Consider the following 23699-nt stretch of genomic DNA (forward strand, 5'->3'; position numbering starts at 1 on the left):
CTCTTCTACTAATGAGACCTACTCATTTCATACACATACATATAGTGTGGTGTATATACATATAGTATGCATATATTATATATAGTATATTGGTATAGTGTGTATATATTTTACTTCGTAGAGTATATATAATATATAGAGTATATCAGTATAGTATATATATCATATATAGTATATTGTGTAGTCTATATATAATTTATATAGTGTTTTGCATGAGCCCCAGAACCTCTGTAAAATAGTTCATCTTTCAAACGATATCCAGGATCCAAGTTTCAACTATAGTTATAGACTGTGTAGGTGAAAAAAATAAATAAATAATAAACTGCTCCTTAATACTGCTGCCTGGGCATCCATTTTGTGGGGCCAAATAGCCTACAGGAGACTTGAGGTGATAGCAACAACCCTCAGAGTCACAAACAAATGAGTCAAAAGCAAATATAAGTTCCTGATATGGGTCCCCCAACCGGTCCTTTGAGAAGCACCCTCCCCTACAGCCCAGAGCCTTCCTCTTGTGCACCCCTCAAATCACAGCCTCCTACTCTCTGCTCTAGCATGAAGCTTACTAACACCTCTGTTCTTTTTGGGCTGAACTGATCAATTCAGCTTTAGTCCAGAAACCCCAAAGCACTCCACCAACAGACCCTGATAAAGGCACATGCCCCAGCTCCTGCTTTGCTCTCTCTGCCTGCACCCTGCCTTGACCTCCCCTGTGAGTAATGAACTTCTCAACCTCACTTTTCTTTGCAATCTTTTGTTAAACAAAGTGCTACTTAACAATTGTTCATTTAAGAAAATCACCGCAGACTGGAAGTTGGATTTCTGTACAGAGATCATTGTTCACCAAGAATCTGAATTGTAATCAACTATTATTTATTTGAGCACACATGGATGGGAGACAGGTTCAGTCCTTTCTGGTTCCCAAATGCTAAGTGGTAGGCGGGCCTTACTCACCAGCTAAGATGTCTTGTCTCACCCACCAGCTTTGCTGGAGAAGAGTCAAATTCATGTCCCAGCAAAGCCACATATTGCTACATGTGATGGGGTGTGGTAGTCCTCAGTGCTCTTTGCTAAATCCATAAGAACTTCCTTCTGGATTGCATTGCACTGCCTTGCTATATTTGAAGTTCGGTGCAGCCATGTGAGTGGCTTTGCCTGTGATATGTGAGTAGAAGCAACGTGTGTGTTTTCTGAACCAGTTTCCATTAAGCTACATAATCATCTGCCTGCCATGGTGGTTTTCTAGAAACATGTACCATGATGAAGCCTGAGTCTCCAGATGAATCCAATGTGCAGAGATCCCTGCTACAATAGAGATGGAAATGCAGCATTTGTGAGAAGTAACTATTTCTTATTCTAAACCACTGCGATTTGGGGATCTTTTGTTACTGTGGCATAAGCTAGGCCACGCTAACTAATACACAGTCACTTCTAACTGGTTAAAGCTTCATTTGCAACTTGTTAAATCTGTGAATTGAAAACTTCTACTCTATGCATCTCACTCAGTTACCTACAGAAACTCAGTTCTTTACGGAGTCTAAATTTTTGAGTCTAAAAGTGCCTTTTGGAGCAAATTTTGTGATCTGCCGAGCTTGTATTCTCTGCTCGGCATATGACTTCAGAAAGGACCCAGGAGTTTACCACCATGATGTGTTCTGCCCACTAAAGACCTTTGAGCATTGGGCCTGTGCACACCATACTCATCCCAGTGGCCACAACCTCCGTAACATTTCTCCTAATTCCATTTTCTGCTTTAACACTGGTCAATAAGCAAGCCTGGTGTCCATCAAAAATTGATTTAAATAAGAATGTAAACAGGAAAGTCTTTACAAGAGAGATGCCATGTGCCACTAGTGGAGACTAGAGAAAGTGATTCATTAGCCCTGGAAACTCAGGAAATCAGATGAGTGATACCAAAGGGCATGACCTGTCATCTAAGCAGAGACAGACTCAGATGCCTTCCTACATCAAGTCACTAGGTGAATAGTGAGCCCTGGTGGCTAGCAAGAACCTTCACATCTTTAAGTCAACAACAACAAAAATACCAAAAACCCAATTTAGACCATCATCAGTTATGGAACAATTAAAAATTTTTATGTGACCAAAAAAGATATTTTTTTTCTCCCCATACGTGAAATTGTCTCCTCGTTTGTCTGAGGCCTTGGCAGATCAGGGATCCAGCATTCTCACACTCTTGAGTGGTACCAGAGCACCCAACCCAGCATCAAAGTCCTAAATGAAGTCAGCTTCTCCAGGAAAATTCTTAAGAGAATGCATCATCACATTCCAGTGACTCTGGCTTTAATTTTCCCTCTCAATTTCTTAACTGTAAGCTTAATTGAAACCACACAAAGCTACTTGAGTTCTCTGTCTTAAAGGGGCAGAAGGACACCTTCTGGAGGAATGAAGGGAGACAATTGATAACTTGATGTCTCTTCTCACAGAACCAGCTGAATCTGGAGGCTGACAGTGACCAGCTACCCTGCATAATGTCTGAGACCCTCCACACATCATCTCCTTCCTCCCTGGACTGCCAGGTGCCTGCTATCTTATCTGACTGCACCTTCCCGGCTGAGGCACTAAATACTCCTTTTTAAATGCAAATGTCATGTGACTCAAAGATTTTTATCAGTCAGGAGTCTTGGTTGCATACAAAAAAAAAAAAAAAAGTATTTAAAAAACTTTGAATTAAAGGACTTTGTACCATCAGATAACTACAAAGTGCAAGGAGTACTTAGTCTCAGGCACAACTGGATCCAGAGGTTCAGATGATGTCACCAGGTCCTGACTAGTGTCTCCTGGTCTCTGGGCGGTTCCTTCCCCCTCTCAGATCCATTCCTAGCATCTCCTGTCATGACTGCAGGACAAACAGGAGGCCTTCCCACTCCCGGAAACCCTCACAACAGCCTTGCGGCATCTCATTGGTCCAGAACGCATCCCCTGCTTGGCCCTGGATCAATCATAGTTGCCAGGAAAAGAGAGCCCTGAGGATCTCACTCCACTTGACACTCAGGGCTGGTCAGGCCATTTAGGTGAGAGTAAGAGAGGATGATTTCCCAAGAAAACGGGTTTGGTTACTAAAAGGTGGTACAATGGATTCTGGGTAGCCAAAAAACATGTACAGTTTTAAAATCTATTTATTAAAGAGATTTATAAACTGAGGTAGGATGTACAGAAACCAAGTTTCCCCATCTTTCTGTCTGAAGGCAAATCCCATGAACCCATTTGTCAGAATTAACTTCTCGGATTACAGTACCTGTAACCTTGGAATGAGAAATTCCCTAGCGCTGGGACACAGGGCAGGGGATTTAGGCTGTGGAAAGAAATAAAAAAGATTTGAAGGTGATGTACTGACCAAGATTGCAAATTGGAGCATGGGCTTCCAAATGATCGAGTAGAGGGATGATGTTTCCAAAATGAGGGGAAAGCAACGTCCGCTACCCCCAGCCTCCTGTGGAAGAGATCCTCTTTTCTCCACCTGCCCCTCAGTACATCCTCCATAAAAGACTGAATAGTGTGGGGATCTTTGGGTACAAGCAACAGAAGCCAGCTCTAAAACCAAACAAAGTTGTGGAAGGTTCACAGATTGGAAGGAAAATCTAAAGAAACATTTTTGAGGATAAACACCAAGTCAGCTCTGGGGTTCTAGAAAGAAGTAACGGATGGGCCATTGCTTCAGGGCACTCCAGTGGGTTCCAGCTCCTGCCAGAATGTATGTCTCTCCCCACAGATCCAAATTCACATGTGTGAGCATGCTTGGTTTTCTTAGCTAAGATGGAATGCTGGCCCCTGTGGCCAGGGTGGGAGAGACAAAGGCCATCCTGTTCCACAGATCCACCAAGGTGGCTCCCAATGGGTGCAAAAAATAGTTCCCCAAAACAAAATGAAAGTACTCTTATCAAAAACTGGTGAGGGAGTCAGGCATAGATTCTAGCCTGAAAAAAAAAAAAAAAAAAAAAAAAAAGAAGAAGAGTGATTGTAAACCACAATTGACTGTTGACCACTTTTGCTCCAGATCCTCATGTTTATTTGCCAACTCTTCTTGATTTGCACAGGCAAAGCCTGAGAAAGCAACTCCCCTTCTCTCACCAGGCAAGTGCACAAGAAACCAGGTTCCAGAACATCACTAAAGCTTTGTCTGTGATAGCGAGAGCCTGGGAGCCAACCTGGATGTGCATCTGCTGGAGACCAAGATATGGCATACTCACAGAGGTTGAAGTACACTGGAAACACGAGGGTGGGTGCAAATACAATAAAAGTGGAAAATATAAGCATTAGTATAGTAGAGACCAAATTCAGAGTGAGAGAGTCAGAGTGAGAGAGACAGAGAGAGACAGAGAGAGAGAGTGGGAGGAAGGAGGAAAGAAGAAGGGAATGAGGGAGGAGGGAGGGAGGGAAAAAAGGTGCCCAGCCCATGGCCAGGACATGGTCTGATTTGCCCTAAAATGATTTGTCCCCTGAGCCTTCCTTAGATACCTCAGACTGTGAGCGCCCTCGCTCTTTGCCCCCAGCAGTCGCCCAGCCCTGCTCCACCTCTCAGGACCCCTGTGGGTGTCTGTGCTGTGTTGGGGAGTGAGGACACCTTCCTCCCTGCCGCGCTGGGTTGCACCGTAATTTGCCTATTGATCATCAGTCAGGATTCAGGAAGGAGCTGTAGGCACGGCTGTGTCCCTACGGGGGCCTGGGCATCGTCCAGCCACACGGAACGAGAGATCAATGGTCTGGTCCCATCCTTGCTGGGATCTGCGAGGAGCCCCCAGGTCTGTGCGGGAGGACACGGGGGCTCTGATGCTCCCAGAGAGAGGCGCAGCTGAGACCTGGTGTCCCTGCCCTGGCTCCATCTCTGGGCAGAACCCAGAGGCCTCCTCACCTCCCGGAGGCTGATGGGTCCATCATCAGAGATTCCTTCCCTTTGGGTTTTCTCCCAGGTGGGACGGTTGAGCCATACCCACCTGCACTGTAGCAGGGGCTTGTGGACAGCCACACGGATCTGTCTCTGGGGGGGATGACGGCGCGCAGAGTGGAGGAGCTATACATTCCAGATGCTGCGTGAGCTTTCCATTCCCCGCCCCTGCTTTTCCTGGGGGCTTACATAAGTCTACGCTGGGCAGGGAGGGGTGCAAGGGCAAAATTGCTCTATCTCACTCCATAGCTAGTGTTCCCTACTATCATTGAGTGTTCTGGGGAGGGGCTTTCAACCGGCCGACCCACAGTTCCTATGGAGGCTTTAAAGTTGACAGGAGGGCCTTCGGAGGACATAAGGTGGGGCAGGGGTGTCAAATAGAGCCCCTATCCCCAGTTAACCAGAGCAGCTCTCCTTTCTGTCTGTTTAACAAACTGCATTTTTTCTCTAAGGCTTCATTTGGAGAAAGTCTTTACACCTAAAAATTTTGAGAATGGCTGTTTCCGTGGAAGCTAGGATTACTGAATTTCAAAACTGCCACATTCAGCAGGAACTATTGTTCTGGTCAGTGTCACATGCCCATTCCATTGAGCCCTGTATGTTAGTTGTCTGTTGTTATATAACAAGATACCCCATATTTTAGCAGTGTGAAGTAACACACATCTATTCTCCATAGTTTTGTGAGTCAGGAATCTGGGTCCTCTGATTCTGGGCTTCTGTCATCCTTCAATCAGCATGTCAACTGGGGCTATGGTCTGAAGGCTCGCCTGGGACTGGACAATCTGCTTCCAAGCTGACTCAAGGGATTTCTTCCCTCACCGGCTGCTATTGATCTGAGGGCCCTGGTTCTCTTTGGGCTGTTGGCCAGAGGTCTCCCATGGTTCCTTGGTCCATGGGCCTCCTGAAAGGGAGCTCACCACTTTGCAGCTAGCTTCCTTAGAGTAAGCAGGAGAGAAGAAGTAAGCCAGGGAGAAGAGAGGGTGAGCAAGGTGGAAGTGACAGCCTTTTGTTCTACCCCAGTTTCAGAAGTGACATCCATCACTTTTGCTGTATTCTACTTGTTAGAAGCAAGTAATTGGTCCAGCCCATGCTCCAGGAGGAAATTAAATAAAGACAACACCAGAAGTTGGGGATATCAGGAGCCAATATTAGAAGCTGCCCACCACACCAATGTCTGACTAAGTCTGGGATAGTTAGATTAAACTGTGAATAATTGACAGACTGCCTTTTTGTCTATTTCCAAATGTTAGGATGCATCTCTCTCCCAGAAGTAGCCCTTGTTCGCACCGGGGTTGCGAACAGAAATCCTTGTGCTTTATTGGCCTCAAACTCACTTTTCTAAATGTGACATTTCAGGCAAAGTGTTTCTCACTTGTTAACTGAATTGTGTCTTTCCCACCCCCAACACTTGTTTTTAATGGAATGTTGAAGAGGAAGGGAGTTTGGATTGGGTTTTCTTTTTTTCCTTTCTTTACGGAGAAAATATTTGGCTAGAGTTGAGTGCCTCCTACTCCCCAATAGAAATCTGACATTTTCATTTTGCTTTTTCAGCCTCTCTGATCTTCACATAGCCTGAGGTGGGGGTGGGGTCCGCCCAGCAGAGTGTTACAGTAATCCCACCCAGTAATAACCAAGGCATGCCTGGGGGTTTCAGTGGAGATTGAAAGGTCCCAAACCCATCCCTTTTCTAAGGTGATAAAAAGTTGGTCTGGGCAGGACACCCATGTGTCACTTATCAGATTCCAAATGGCATTGTCCCTGGCGCCTGGCCCTGCCAGTGGCGTCTGTTGAGGGTGGGCTCCATCAAGTGAGTAGGAGGGGTGACCGGGCACCAGGCTTGAGGGGATTCAGGATCCCTGGCGCAGTTCCTGACTGGGACGGCTGCTTGGTTCTGGCAGGGACCAGGGCACCATGGAGACGAGGAAACAGACAAAATGACTCATCTTGGCTCTGAGCCCAGAATATGTATGCTAATGCCATCATGCAGACAAAAATAAGATTATAAGAGATTGAGTGAAAAAAAAAAAACAACCTCAAATGATATTTGCCTTTAATCCTTCCACTCAGAAACCCAATAATTTGCTGAGATGCAAAGTGTCAAAGAGAAAACCATCACATTAGTGAAGTTGTTTTTAAGTCAGTCCTTTCCTTTCTGTAGCTAATACTGCAGAGTAGACACCCCCAGTGCTTGGCAGCATTCAAGGTTCCCCTCCTCTCTCAGTCCCACAGGAGGGTCATACTTTTCAATCCTTAGAGTTATGTGCAGACATATGATCTTGTGTGGTCAATGAAATTTGAGAGGAAGTGACACGTGTTGTTTGCAGGTAGACTCATTAAAGAGCTGGAATGCGATTCCCTATGGGTTCTTGTCATGCCTTGGTGATCGTTGGGAACATATATTCATACCATGGCATCCTCACATGGTGGAGCCTCTGTCAGCCCAGATCCCTGAGAGATTATGATGAACACAGCCCTCTAATCACTCTGTTAGATGTAGAGAGTGAGTTTTGTTGTGTTTAGCCAAAGAGATTTTGGTGTAATTTGTTATTGCCACATAACTTTGCCTGTCCTGACTAGTAAACCAGCATCTTGAGCCCTAATATATTGTTTGTAGGGACATGAAGAGCTTATAACTTCCCCTAAAGTTCCCCTCAAATTAAGACTGGTTCTCAAGTTCCTCCAAACAAAACCACAGGCTTGTTATAGACAAGACGGAGGCTGACTTCAGTGAACAGAAATGCTGCCTCCAAACTCACACATAATGAAAAGGAAAGGAGCATTTAAAAGCTCTGTCATTGGGAACAGACATTTTAATGGCTCTGTCAATGGAGACCTAAAGTTGAAAACAGCCAAGTGCTTGCCTTTCAAAATCTATATTTCAAATGAAGTGACATAAAGAGCAAACCTGTAGGATTTAGGTGCAAGGTGCTATTTGGGAATTATTTGCGCTAGATAATTGCTGTCATATGCACTGTGATGTATATTTTTTATTTTGATCTTTTAAAAAAATACAAAGGAGAGGTAAGAGAAAAAAGTCCCATGAAAGAGGCAGGACAATTGCTCATTAACCACAACCTTAAAAATCAAAGGAGCACAGATTGCTTTTGTTTCCATAACAAGTAAGAGCCATGAAAAGATATGAGAAGGTTATACAATTGCAAGTAAAAAGCATTAAAATTATGAGTATAAGCTCGGTGCAGTGGGCAAGTGTTGCTTTTGCTCACCAGCGTTCATTCACGTGACTTTTAAAAAGATAGTGCCTTCTTTCTTTTATTTTCCTGGGGACTAATTCCCAGCCCACATTAGAAAGCATGGATTCTATCCTCAGGTCCAGGAAGGAGTCCAGAAAGCTGTTTCATTCTGTCCAGCCTTGGTAATTGGTTCAGGGAAGGACATATAACCCAAAAGAGCTGCATAACAAATAGTCTTGGAATCCTGGCAGGTTATAAAAAGCTAATCTGTATTTTCCTCACTTGTGGGTCTGCAGGTTAAGTGGCACATCTTTGCATCAGATTTCAGGTCAGGTTCAGGTCCACATGTCTCTATCCTAGGCTCCTGAGATGCTTGGAGCTTGCCCTTCTCGTGTCCATACCAAAAGGACAACTGTCTAAGCATCCCACAGGAGCATATTTAAAGGCTCTTCTCATATCACATCCATGCATCTCCCATTAGGCAAGCAAATCGCAGGGCCAAGAGCAGAGTCTGTGGGGTAAGAATATGGCTCTGCTCACTCTCCAGGGAAGCCTCCAGAGGCCACATGACAGAGGGAAGGGTTGGGGATAAATAATCCAATCTGTTGCACCCACATGGCTCTGAATGGTTCAGTGACAAGAACAATAAATTCTCTTTATTGAGTTGGGTTTTCATGCTATTTGCAACACAGAGGGTGCTAACCGGTAGGCCTCTTAGTTCCTGACCACACTCATGCTTGTTAATTTCTCCTTCCGAAGAACCTCAGAGACTCCCTAAAGGGAGCAGAAAGTTGGTGAAAGATCAGTGACAGATGACAATAAAGGTGAGGATGAAATTTTAGAATGTAACCTTTGCTCATTTTCGAGGTGGTCTTTGGACACTGGTTTCCAGCTATGAGCTCGAACATCAGAAAATTCAGCCTCGGGCTGAGGCCATCCTGAATTGAGGGAGTGACTGAATCACAGACTTACAAAATGAAAGAAACTTCTCTTCCTTCCAGACACCCATGGCCGCTGAGACACACAGTCCCCTCGTCCTCCTGTTGACACTTGTTCAGATCAGACAATTGAGCTATGCCCACAAGTATGAAGGACTTAGCAACTGTCACTGAGCCAGAGTTTTGAGATTAGAATAGAAGCTCTTCTTCTTCCCAGCCATGTAACCTGTGCAAGTGACTTCTTTCTATTCTTCAGTATCCCCATTTGTAAAATGGGAATGATAACACCCACATCACAGTACTGTCTTGAGGATTAAGTCAATTAATAAGCAGAGTGCCTAGAAGAGTTTCTATCACATATTGAACACTCACTAGGTGCTCTTACTATTAAAATCAGTAGTAGCAGCATGATGGTGGTGGTAGTAGTAATTTCCTTCCCCTTAACTTGGACATAATCATGGTATTATCATAAGTATGATGGCAATTTCATACAGTTCAAATTAATAGTAACTTTTATTGAATGACTTGTGTGTGCCTGGCACTCTGCTAAGCACTTGTACGCATTGCCATATTCATTCTGGCATCTTAAAGATGATGATAATGATGATGACGATGGCGATGACGATGCATTTTCCATTACACAGATGAGAATGAGGAGGCTCAGAGATATCCAGTGACCTAAATGATTAGGGCCACACAGCATTTCATGACAAATCCAGGATTTAAGCACAGGCCGTTTGATTCCAAGAGCCTGAGTCTCCTCCTTCTCACTATTCTGCTCTTGTAGGGGAGGAAAGACAAGAAACATCCTCCTTCATCCATGTGTACTTTTGTTCAATAGTAGTTACTGAGTCACTGCCCCAACACCATGTACCAAACATAGAAGAAGACTGAGATGGTGCATGCACCTGTCTGTCTGTCCATCCATCCAACCATCCATCCATCCATCTATTCTTCATCCTTCATTCCATCACCCACCCATCTCTACACAATACCTAATGGTTCTAGGATACAATGTCTCTATCACTAGAAGAATCTCCATTATTCATGGATGAACCATGGTTCTTCATAAAAACCTTTATCATATTTTTTCCACTGAAAACTACTTTATCCTGACCCTGTTCCTTAGTCCATTATGCTAATCTGTTACCCCAGATCCTAAGATTCATGCCCCAGTCTCCAAATGCAAACTTCCTCTCTAGATTCCCAATTGGCCACCATCTTGGAGTTTTGACACATCCTGCTGCTGCCCAGAGACTGATGGTGGCATTGGTCCATTGTCAGGTTTACTTGGCTCAGGTTTCCAAACTGAGACGTTGCAAGATGTGGCAAGTGCAGGCTGGATGGCTGGAGGTCATGACACTTACAGCTCAGCCTCAGACATGTCAGCAAATGTGTCTCTATTTTTGAAATACCATGAATTAATAGAGGCTTAAAATTTTAAGATTTATTTGGTTTAAAATTGGGCTACTGGACTCAGAAATATACCTGGACCAAAAGCACTTTCTTTCCCTTTTTTTTTTTCCCCAAAAGCACTTTCAAGAATATTTGAAGGATCTTGTTTTGCTCAAGTTGACACCTTTTAAAAGATTGTATTTATTTATTTGATAGAGAGAAAGAGAGTGAGAGAGAGCACAAGCAGAGGGGAGAGGCAGAGGGAGGGGGAGAAGCAAACTCCCTGCTGAGAAGGAAGCTCGACATGGGGCTTGGTCCCAGGACCCTGGGACCATGACCTGAGCTGAAGGCAGATGCTTAACCAACTGAGCCACCCAGGAGCCCCTTGAATCGACTCTTTAAAGAAAACGTGTGTGTGTGTGTGTGTGTGTGTGTGTGTGTGTAATTCTTTTGTAAGCTGGATGCCAAGGGTTTTTTTTATATATATATAAAGGAAATAAAGTTTAACATTAGTTTTGATTCTGTGATTGGCATTCCAGTCAACTAGCACAGTTCATTTGGGTGTTTAGTTCAATTCAAGTGATTAAAAATACTTATTTATATAGTTAAATATATATGAAAAGTAGTCACATTTCAAAAATTGGGGGGAAGGAAAATATTTTATGTATAATACAGAGTTTTCTTTTTTAAAGATTTTGTTTATTCATGAGAGACACAGAGAGAGACATAGGCAGAGGGAGAAGCAGGCCCCCTGCAGGGAGCCGGATGTGGGAGTCTATCCTAGGACCCCAGGATCATGCCCTGAGCCAAAGACAGACGCTCAACCAACCACCTAGCCACCCAGGCGTCCCAACAGTCTCCCTTTCATCCTGAGATGGTACATAGATCTAGCCAATGGTTTACTAAACCTAAGCTACTCAGTGGTACTTTCAGGAAAAGTCTTTAAAAGGAGCTGCCTCAGAAGACAAGTGCTCTTTGCCATTGTCTGTCTTTTGAAATTTGGTCTGTGGGCTGGAGCTCTGGCAGCCACCTTGAGACCATAATGACAGAGCTGACAATGGAGATAGAGGAGTAGAAAGCCAGAAAGAGCCTGGGTTTCTGAAGTTATCATGGAGCCAGCATATCATCCAAGGACTGCACAAGTCTATAGATTTGCTTAGCACGAAGAAAAATAAACCCCAAAGTTATTGTGCTTGATGGGGAAGAGGGGGAGGTCTCTGTAACTGGTATCCAAAGCAAGCCTCAAGAAATTTTATCCCCATTTTTCAACCACCCATAATGAACTACCTCCCACTGTGGCAGTGTGTATAGTTCTCTTCTTTCCAGGTGGGCTCTTTTTTGAATTAAAATGACAGATATTGCTTTTATTTTTCCATTTGCATGGAAAATGTCAAATTATAATGTATCATTTTCATTCACCATGCTAACAAATCCTCTCATGAAGTCAGTAACTAGAGAGCTCATTTAAGAAGTAGCTTCCCAATCATCATATTTTTGAATAGATATATATTTTAATTTGCTACCCCTGTTGAGATGCCTATTGGCATCTGCGCTAAGCCCTGGAGATTTCACTGTTATTTTTCTAGGACTGATCCAAGTCATCCCTCAGATAACTTTCAACTGCTTGCATTTGTTAAGGGGCATCACAGAATCATGAAATCAAGATCGGGAAGGAACTGTAAGAATAATTTTAAAAATTAATAGTTGAGATTTGCTTATGTCGTAGGGCAAGGGTTTATAGAAGTTGCCAAGTGTCAAGGCACACTGGAGCCTTGCTCAGTCTTAGAAAAATCTATAGGTATTTCAGGATATACCCTGGGGCTTGAGCTTCTGGCCCCTCTCCCTAAATCTTTCTGATACAAGCATCTCTGAAATTGCATTACTTCTAATTGTTTGGATGGGATCATCCATGAGTATAACTGAAGATGACCCAACCAGAATTAATCCCACATCTTTTGTGGAAGTTACTGAAGGGCCCCCTATCCCTTTGCTTGAGAATCTCAATGGATGAAGGATGCAGACACCGAGGCCCTCTTGTCCCCAACAGATCCCTGAGGGCAGACCAACACCAAGATACCCCAATTACTTTATTTATTTAGCTGAATCTAGCTACTTGACACCTATGTAGGACGACATATAACTTACTGTCAACCCAAGGCAATTGCAGAACTAAATGGGGGCACTGTTAATAATTGTTATAATTGTTAACTAGCAGGCATAAATCAGGGCTGTTCTGGGCACAACTCTTGACTGACTTCCCATTTGCATGGGACAAGAAATCCCCTTTTTGATAAAGCCGCTCCACATCCCAGCAATAATTTCTTCTTCCTGAGTTATCCAGGGGGCAGTTCTGTGACAAGATAAGTTGTTGCTTAAACTGAGTCACTTTGGAAAGTGAAAGACTCTGCTCTTCATGACAAAGTAGGCAAGCAGATGCACACTGGGACCCCCTCGTTCAGACCAGGACACCCACTTGCCCCAAGTACTGAGTGTCCAAGGTGCCCAGCATCATGCTGGACATGGAAGATTCCTGGATGAATAAGGCACTGAGGCACGGGTCCCTTCCTCCAGGCACTCCCTGTCTTAGTAAGAGACATAAGTAGCTCAAACCACAACTGCAGCACAAGACACTGAAGCCCACCGGCTCAGCGGCCCCTTTGAATTGTGCTCACATTCAGGTTTCACCTCTGTTCAGCAACACCTAGAAGTGATGATTGGCTGAGCCGGCTGCTTGACCTCTTCCCTTCCTCCAGCATTTACAGAAAACTTGCAGCACTTCAAGGAAAGATGGCAGGCCAGCTGTGGTCTAATATTTGAGCTACTTTCTGCCCCTCTATGATCAGAATTTCAGCCCAGGAGCTTTAGAGATGGAAACCCTTCATCTTCAGGTCAAGGAGATGGTGGGGATGGAACAAAGAGAAGCTCAGCCTCATCCTCCCCCAACCATCACATCCACCCCAGATCAGATCTGAATCTGGTCTTGATGCAGGGTGACCCACCTGCCTGTGCTGGGCAACTTCCCTTCTGAAATTCAAACTGCGGCCTGTCTTGCCTCCTCAGAGCCTTCAATGGAGCATGATGGGAACTACGACCTGAGCAGAGTCAAACCTGGTGCCTACTGCAAGTCACTCCCAGGGCTGTCGGGATGGAGATGCAGGGCTGCAGGTCAGCAGTAGGTTCTACTGTGAGGGTCCAGGCAGTCAGGTCATCCTTTGCTTCCTGACTGACAGACACGCAAGGGCTCACTCTGTCCTGCCCTCTACTGACCCCTGCTACTAACACTACTGTTGACTGCAAAACAGAAAGGGCCCATTTATAAACCATCTTCCTAAATTGTCTTTAGGCTGTACATGCAGATGACTTAAACATCAAAGTAACGGAAAGGGATATGCATTTAATGGGTTCACTTCCATTCCAAGAACTCTACTCCCCACATAGACACCCACATTCTTGATTTTTAATATCTTTCAAAGCTTCATGCAAACACAGAAATATTTTTTTTATTAAAGATTTTATTTATTCATGAGAGACACACAGAGAGAAGTAGAGACACAGGCAGAGGGGGAAGCAGGCTCCCTGCAGGGAGCCTGATGTGGGACTCGATCCCAGGACCCCAGGATCATGACAGATCAAGGCAGATGCTCAACCACTGAGCCACCCAGGTGCCCCCAAACACAGAAATATAAACCTACATAACCTCACATTGGCTCCTCTCCTCCATAAAAGCACCATTCCATCTATACTGCTGTGCATCTTGCTTTTTACCACTTACAAGATCTCCCACGTACTCAACAATAGTTAGACCGTAATCCCATATCTTTATTTTAACAATTCCCTAATGTTTCTGTATGCAGAGATTTCATAGTCTTTGTTTCTTTGCGTTTTTGTGTCTAACCAGTATCCTATAGAGACACAGTGGAATCATTGCATATTTTTGGTTCTCACAAACAATACTGTGATGCATAGTGTGATCTTGCTTCTAAGTATTTGTACACGAATTCCCGGGAGTGGGATTTGCTGGCTCAAAAAGCAAATGCATTTCTCAATTTTTTTTAGGTATTGCCAAAACATCCCCCAAAGGAGGGAGCACGATTTCACCCCCACTCACCATGTGTGGGTATGCCTGCTTCCACACAGCATCGTTAGCATAGAATATTGTCAACTTCTCAAATTTTTGCCCATCAGGTCCATGAGAAGTGGCATAGCAGTCCAATTTATTATGATCAAAACCATCTATACTAAAAAGACATCTAGGAGGTCATACACCAAGGAGCCCCACGTGGTGTTGCTGGTTGCACTTGGGGAGCACAGAATGGTGCTGGTCCTGCTGGGGGTGCCGCACAACATTCCCAACGCAGCAAGGTAGGAGGGCTACATGTGTGACCCGATCCTACATGCCTTGTTGGTTTTGCTAGTCGTTGAGGTTTTGTTTCTGTTTCTGTTTTTTTTGTTTTATTTTGTTGACACTAAACATCATGCTAAGGACCTGCCTGCATTGAATGGCCACACACCCTATGGCCAGCATCCCAACGCTTTGGCATCTCTCCCAAAACTCGCCATGTAAAGGGCAATAGAGGTAAAATGTCTCTCAGCTTCCTGAGTGGTAGAAGCTGTGTGTCAAGTTACTGAGGGGACTTGATGAAGTGTAATATACCTCGCCATTCGACAGCTAGTGGCCTTGTTGCCTTTCCCTGGGATAATATTGGATTTCATACCGAGAACATCAACAAGAGAAAGTGCATACCTAACAGCTCGTATCTGCAGAACATGTGTTTCTGCTCAATTTCTGCACCTTTATTGCTCTATCTGACACTGCAATTCTTTCTGCTGGGTAACAGCCTGATTCCAGTCATCTGTCTCACATCTAATTCAAGTCGAAGTCTATTAGGAAAGCCAATTCCTGGCCTATTTGTGTGCTTTTTCACAAATTATTGTTGCTGATTCTCTTGCACTACAGTTTTGTTTTGTTTTGTTTCAGATCCAACATTCAGATGATGTTAAAGGAGATCTTATAGTCCCTTTTCATGTTGTTTTAAATGAAAGATGACAATTTGGAATCCCCAGGAGACAAGTGTCCATCTGTCGTAAGTCATGTACCACATTTTTTAAAAAAAGAAAACCCAAAGCAGGAGAAGGAGTCGACCTTAACTTCCTCAACACAAAACTGATTCTTTGGAAATCCATGTTTCTAGATTAAACTCATACCAGCTCGAAAGTCAAGTTGGTCAGACCAACGACTTTGGTGCCATCCTGAGATTTACGTTTTGTTTTTTGCACATAGCACATCCAATCCATTTTCCACTTCTCTCACCTTCATTGCTGCCACCTTGGTTCAAGCTGCTATAAAGACCCTCTCTGCACTGGTCTCGTGGGGTCTGCATGTGCCTCTTCCTGCAATCTGTTCTTAACAAAATGATCAGAGTGGAACTTTTAAGTCAGATCACATCACTCCTTTACTCCAAACCTCAAATTTCTCCCCTCCTCACTCAGATAAAATCCAGATCCTCACAATGACCTACCTACAAGGCCCAGTGTGGTCTAGTCTTCCCACCTCTCTGACTGTTTCTGTACACCTATCTCCTTCCTTCACTCTGCTGTGGCTACATTGGTCATGTTGCTGCTCAAACATGCCAGACATGCTCTTGCTCCAGGGCCTTTACACTTGCTTTTTCCACTGCCTGGAATACACTCCCTTCCCGGATTTTAGCCTGTCTCCCTCCGTCTTGGTTCTCAGGTCCCTGTTCCATGTCAGCTTCCTCTGAGGAGCCTTCCTTGCACCCCAAGCCCACCATTCCCTGCCACACTATCCTTCCAGCACCAGCCACCTTCTGATTCATTCTAGAACCATGTCATCTTTTTATTGATTGTCCTTGACCAGAAGGTGAGCTCCATAGTGTAAGACTTTCATCAATCCTCTGTTATATACATCAATCCTAGAATAGTGCCTGAAACATAACAATCATAACTAGATCTTGAATGAATGAATGATTCAGAGGTTCATTGGGAAACCAGGCATAACAGAGCCATCACGGGAACCTCAAATGCCAAATGAAATGGGCCACATGAACTTTAAATTGTCCATAGGGAAAAAAAAAAAAAAAGCCAAACCACAGAGTTCCAACTTTTTTTTTTTAGTACCTCCAAATCTTCATGTTTTTTGAAGAAGCCAAATAAACACGGTTTCATCAGCCTTGACATTTTTTAAAAATAATGTTTCTTTGCCTGCTCCACAGCCAATGAAGCTCCGGGGTCGCCCAGACACCCATCTGGTCATGGAGTCGTTTGCACTTTGAAGAAAATGAGGCCGACGTGAGAAGTCACTGTCTTTGTCAGTCAAGGCCAAGATACACAGCAGCAAATGTCAGCCAGAGACAGGGCCCCTGTAATAAGGGGCTGCTGTGCCTGAACATTTTGCATAATTGGAAGGCGAGGTTAACAGCAATAAGGAAAATTAACACGGACGTCCAACAGTTTATGAAGCAGATGCTGGAAAATAAATAGAGCGGAGGGCGTCCAGCTAGCTCAGCCTGACTCTGTTATTTATTTTTTTAGAGTGACGGAATAGCATGGGGGCAGGGGAGCAGGAGGGATGCGTGTTGGGGGAAAGTCACGGCTGTGGAACTGGGTCCAGGCCTCGGGCTGAAGTCCAGCTGCCTACACCCCAGCTGTGTGGCCCTTGGCAGGGGCCCCATCTGCCCTCTCCCCAGGCTGAAGAAGTGGAACAACATCAATGGAAACCTTTCTGCCTATTTAAGCCCCTGTGGTTTGGGTGATGTTTGTTGGGTCAGCATCTTGTCTGTCTTGGTTGATGTAGATTCTTCTGTGGTCAGCTGAGTAACAGGCCCCCCCAGCTGTCCACACCCTAATCCCCAGAACCTATGAATACACCACCTTACATGGCAGAAGGGACTTTGTACACGTGATTACACGTGTCCTGAAATAGGAAGAGTAACCTGGATTATTCAGGGGGGCCCAGTGGAACCTCATAAGAGGGCACGGGAGTCAGAGTCAGGAAGTAGTGATGTGACCTCAGAAGTGGAGAGAGATGGGAAGATGCTGCTTCACTGGGCGTGAATGTGGGTGATGGGCCACAAGCCAAGGAACGCAGGTGGCTTCTGGAAGCCAGAAAAGGGAGGGACATGGATTCTCCCCTAGAGCAGCCCTGCCAACCCATTCTAGACTTCTGACCTCCACAACTGTGGGAGAATAAATTCCTCTTTTAAGACACCAGGTTCATGGTAATCTGTTACACATACAGTGATAAGAAACTGGTATGTGTCCTGACATTTTTTGTAAAACAAACAGCGCTTCAGTGAACATCTTTGTATCTCTTTGATATACGTGGGTGTTTCTCAAATTCAGATTTTTAAACAAAGGACATATGCCACAAAATTGTGCTTTCATTTTTTAAGAGTAGAAATGAACTTTCTGCTAAATAAAATTCATCTAAAACATCCGAAATGCCTGAGGTTAAATACACAATACCACTTATTAATCCATCACTCCTGGTTTAATATAAAGCTCCAGTAATTGCCATCCACTCTCCCCGTGACATTGCTGTTGAATTAGACAGTCACAGTTAGTGGTCAGCGTGGGAACGGGGACTTCTCAGACCTGGCCTGAAGGAACTCACAGACATGGGACCTCTTACTGAGAAGAGATGAACTCAGAGGGTCCTTCCTCCATATCTGCCCTGACCACACACGTGCACCTCTTTGCACTGAGATCTGTGGCGGGGGAGGGAGGGGCAGTGGTGGGACAGGCACCTTGCACTGGTCTCCTAGTCTCTGAGCCCCGATGTCACTTTGCAATTTGCTCCCCTGTCATTTAACCCAGGAGGAGGCTAGGGAAAGTCACAGATCACCAGTGCAATGCCCAGTCCTCAACCTCGCCAACTTTTGTCCAGCATGTCTGTATGGCTCCTGCATTTACAGCTAAACCTCTTTCCTTTTCATTTTTCTCCCCAGGAACCCCGAGGTACAGCTGGCCTGGGAACTCAGCAGGATTCTTAATGGCTGGTTTGATTGCTCAGGTCTGAGCCATTCTCTCAAATTTGTCACAAAGGTTACCTAGCTCCATCAGCAAATCAATTAATCACCACTAACACATGCAGGCACAGCTTCACCCCCTTTCAGGCCACAGGACATGTTGCAGACAGATTGTCAAGTCACTTTAAAGCCATGAACATTCAAATTGTTTCTGGGCTGAGTCTATCCTAGAATACAGCAATTTTGAGCCTTTGTGCAGCTCAGATTTTGCACGAGCTGGTAATGGTTTCATGGGGAGAGTCAGGGCGAGCTTGGAAGGCTTTCATTCAGGATGGCAGAAATGGAAATTTGAACCGAAGCTTAATAAATCATCACTAACCTTTACAATGACACCCACGCCTCCCAAAGCTGGGAAGCAAGTTCTTTAAAGATACCTGTGTTGTTTACTGGGCACTCAGCTTGGCCAATTCCATACCGGTCAAGGCAAGGACTCCCCAAATTCCCACTTAAAGAAAATCATTTCCAAGGGTGGGGAAGGAGAGTGGATTACAGGCATGGCTAGGGATGGGAGGCCTGGGCCATGCAGAGAAAGAGAGAAATGGCTCCCTAACAAGTCTCTTTCACTATTCGTAGTCTAGAGGGATGAAAGAATGGCAAGACAGCTCGCATTTGTTCAACCAGAGATTTCACTCACAGAAACAGATATTAACACCAATAATGGAAAAAAACAAAAACAAAAACACCCCAATAATGATTATTCCATGTTCACGTAGCTTCTCTAGTATAAACCTCTTGTTTTGAATTTCCAGCACACGCTCCCCCATCTTCTGGTAACCATACCCCCGGTAAATAGTCACTCTCCCACTGTCCATTCGTGGGGTTCAGGATGAGATTCGCATCTGGGGGTGGGATGGGATGTTAAGCGTAGTCTCGTGACCTGGCCTGGCCAATCACCTGGAGAATCCCCAGACCCAGAAGTGGTTCCGGATGAGCACGTGACAAGAGTGGGTCCAAGCAGAATGAATCCCATCTCTGGAGCAGGAGTGACTGGGAGACATGCTCCCCAGGTCAGGTGCTCCTGGAGGTCGACCCAACAGCTTCCCCACCCCTTATTCCTGCCAGCATAGCCAGCCCTCACTCTAGAGGTGGCCAGTTACCTACTTCCCCGTCCTCCTTTGCAAAGTTATGGGCATGTGACCAGCTCTAGCCAGGGGAATCTGAGGGAGCACCTCTTGGGGGGCATGGGCGGTCCTGAGAAAGATTTGCCTGATGTGGTGAAAGAGAGATGTGCTAGAGGAGCGATTTCCTTCATGCTTGGTTTCCTGCTGTACCAGTACACAGTGCATGGAAACATGACTGCCATTTTTTTTGCGTTTAAGAAAAAATGTTACTCAGAGCCCTTATATTTTACTTCATGTAATTCACTTACTGAATCCCTCTGAGCTAACTACATTCAGAAAAGAAAATGCAAAGAAAGAAAAAAGAACTTTATATTTAAGTCACTTTTGGACAAGATTCTGTTATTTATATTCTTGTAAATAAAGCTACTGAGAGCCATGCTGCTACTCTATTGAGGCCAGGAATGACACTATTATGAAGAGCAAAGCTGGAATAGTTCTTTATGACATTGTTTGGGCCTCTGGATCCACCTGCACCTGAAGCCTTATCTCTGAGTTGTTCAGTTACATGAGCCAATACATTTCCTTTTGCTAATTTTGTTAGGGTTAGGTTTCCCCCACAGTTGAATACATCAAAATTCAGAACTTCTGCATAATAAAGGATTGCATAAACAAAGACAAAGAGGAGATAACTGGCTTACACATAACAAAAGATTAATTTAATATGCTCCTATAATTGATAAAAGATATGGATGGTTTAGAAGAGAAATGCAAATAGCCCATAAACATTAAAAGATGAGAACCTGACCTTTAATTAGGAAAATGAAAAATGACAATCAAATATCCTTTTTCTCACTTATCAGATTGGCAAGGCAAAGTTCGCAGGGCTGTGGATAAGCAGATACTCCTGTTGGTCTAACTAAAAAGGAACAGACATTTTGCAGGGTAACTTGGCAGTCACTATCAAATTAAAAGAAGAATGCTCCTACCTTTGTGTAAATCAGGGTCCAGGCAGGAAAATGAAACCATGCTAATCTGAAAGACAAGTAACAAGAATCAGTTACACAGGAGACAGAAGAAACGTACCTCATGACCCAAACCAGAGTGGAAGGAAGCCACCAGCAGCTCCAAGAATAATGAGAAAATGAGGTAGTGTATTCCTGGAGCCCAGGATTGGGGTCACCCAGAAGAAGACAGTATCACACAGAAATTCTTCTTTAAAAGCTGAAGCCATGAAGGACACACAATTACTACTAGGGGCAAGGTGCAAGAAGGGAAAAAAACAAAAATGTCCAGACTTTCACCTCCAGAAAGATGGAGCAAGTACACTTTTCTCTATTCGTCCCTCTAAGTGGAACTAATATCCCTGGAAATTATAAATAAAGCCAATATAACCACTATAAGACTCTGAATGGTGGAGAGAAGAAGACAGACCAGCCAGGCTATGAGGCATGACACGGTGGCGAACTCCCTCATGTGTTCTGGGCAGGGTGCTGGAGAAGCTGGCAACCCAGAAATGGCAACAGGCACAAACTGAAAATCTCGAGAAATCCTGCCTTCTCCAGCTAACCAACCAGACATGGGGAAGCCTAGCAAGATAGAAGACTTCCAGACAAACCACCAGGACTCTAGCCAAACAGATGGAAAACCCTCAGCCCCACCCCCACCCATGCCAGCAAAGACCAAGCCCCAAACCCCCCACTGGGGTAGTGACAAAGAAGGCAGAGCAGAGAGCCTAGACTTCCATGTTCACCTGGTTTAACAAGCCCCTCAACCCCAGATGACATCAGTGGAGGCCAGGAGAGGAACCCTAATGAGATACCGTGGTACCTCTGAGCCAGAGTGCTGTCAGCAGAAACTTTGTGAGGAGCTGAAGCCCACTCCCCCTCAGCAGTAATGAGGTACCCCCTGCCCCAAGGTGTCAACAGAGGCCAACAGGGGAGCCAATGCTTCTACCCCAATATGGCAATACCTAGGCATGGTGACCTCTTCCTCCACCGGTGTGATATGGGGAAGCCTGCTAAAAGTGAAGATTTAAATAAGATATAGGGTCTCCCCGCCTAAGACCCAACGCATCAGGAATTCTGCTGAAAACCACTCCTCTTGCCAAGAATCGGGAAGATCTTAACTCAAATGGGGAAAGGCAACAGATGCCAACATCAAGACAACACAGATGTCGGAATTATCTACTATTATTTTAAAGCAGCCGTTGTAAGAATGCTCCAGTGGGCAATTACAAACACACCAGAAACAAATGAAAATAAAGAAAGTCTCAGCAAAGACACGGAAAGTGTCCACAACAAAATAGAGGCTATAGAGAGGAACAAAGTGGAAATTTCAGAACTGAAAAAAAAAATGCAATAACCAGAATTTTGAAATACTGAACAGTTGGGTTCAACAGCAGAATGGAGGGGATGGAGGAAAGCATTTGTGAAACAGAAGATAAAACAATAGAAATTACTTATTCTGAGCAGCCAAGAGGAAACAGACTGAAAAAAAAAATAAAAGAAGAGCAGATTTCCAAGACTCATAAGGAAAACCTGCAAATCCCCCCCCTTGCTCTCTGCTTTCTAGAAACCACTTTTAGCTGCTGTCTCCCTATCTTCCCCCATGCCTCTAAATGATATGTTTGTGCGGCTTCTTGCTTCTTTGTTTAAACATTGTCCATCGCTCACCTGCTAGAAAATGATGAGGACTGAGTTCACAGACCACCCTGCTCACACCTTCTTCGCCCTCCCCCATCGTCCTGACAGTCCAGTCAAGACTTCATGGTGCCTCAGGAATGTGTAGTGTTCGTCAGGGAAAAAGCATCCACAGTAGAGCCACGTGGCGTATACTTTAATGACCTTGCTTGTTTTCCTAGAAACAGTTGACCTTCTTTCCCTTCTTACATTTTCTCCGTTGCTGTCATTAATCCATCCCTGCGTTCTCTTACCCTCCCCTCAGGATGCTCACACCGCCTGGTAAGGAGATGGGGTGATGGTTGTCTTGGCCTCTTCCTCCACAGGTCTGCTCTCAAGATCTGCTTCAGAGCAGTGATGCTGATGTTCCCCTGATGCTCTGATTGACCCTGGAGACCCTGCCCCTCTCCCCTCGGGAAGGATCTCTGTGTCCTTGTTTGGGACCCACAGGGGCTACTTTCTTAATCCACCCCCTGCTGGTGTAGCACATCCTCCTCCCAAGGCTTCCTGAGAAAGGGCATGGAGGAGATGATCCTCTGTGATCTTGCAGGTCAGTGTCCTTAATCCTGACCTTGTCCTTGATCTGTTATATGGCTGTGGTTTGCACCCTGTGCTGGGAGTAAATTTCCCAAGAAGGCACTGCTCTCTTCCTGCCCTGCTGCATCCTGAGTCCTGGTCCTGAATTTGAAAGCATCTCCTCTCTGGAGGCTTCGAGGATTTTCTCCTCCTCCCAGATTTTTGTGAATTCATGATGATGTCTCTAGTGCTGGGTCTTTTAAAATTAATTGTTCTGAGCAGTATGAGGGCCTAGAAAGTACATCTATCTGCTCGTTGTATAATTAAAAATTAATTGTAGAATTATAAAAATGGCAAAAGGGTAAAGTCACCTGTATCCTACTCTTTCTATTTTTTCCTGGTAGAGGTAAGCGAATCAGCATGGCCAGATTCACGGCCACCAGTACCTCCCTGGGTCAGACCTAGGACGTTGGGCCATGGTGCCTAGAACTCTGGAGCTGCCCCCTCCAACCCTGGCAGGCTCACCAGGAGAAACCCACAGCCCCGGACATGTGCCGTGGGCGGCCCGAGGCAGGACAGGCCTACACCCTGCACCCCTTTCAGGCAGGCCCCCCTTTGTGGATCTGGAAGCCCAGCCAAGCACTTCAGGGGGGATCACAGAAAGAGCTTCCCAACACATGGGGGTTGGCGTGGCCCCTCCTGCCCTGGGATGAAATCCCTACTTCACCTTCACTTGCCGAGGACCGGACTCCTGGGGACACCAGGAGCCAGTGACCAGGCCAGCTGCTATCAGCCTTGAAACTCCACGCCTGTGTTCTGTCCCCAGCAGGGCCTTGGTCTGGTGCCCAGACAGCTTCAGGGGAGATGGAGCCCTGTGTCCCACACAGTGTCAGGTTCCTTCTCCAGCCCCAGTTTAACTTTCTCCGCTTGAGCTCCACCAATAGATAGACAAGTATGAGGATGGATCCCGCC

This window comes from Canis lupus, chromosome 24 (genome assembly GCF_003254725.2).
Source record: "Canis lupus dingo isolate Sandy chromosome 24, ASM325472v2, whole genome shotgun sequence".
In the NCBI taxonomy this organism is placed as follows: domain Eukaryota; kingdom Metazoa; phylum Chordata; class Mammalia; order Carnivora; family Canidae; genus Canis; species Canis lupus.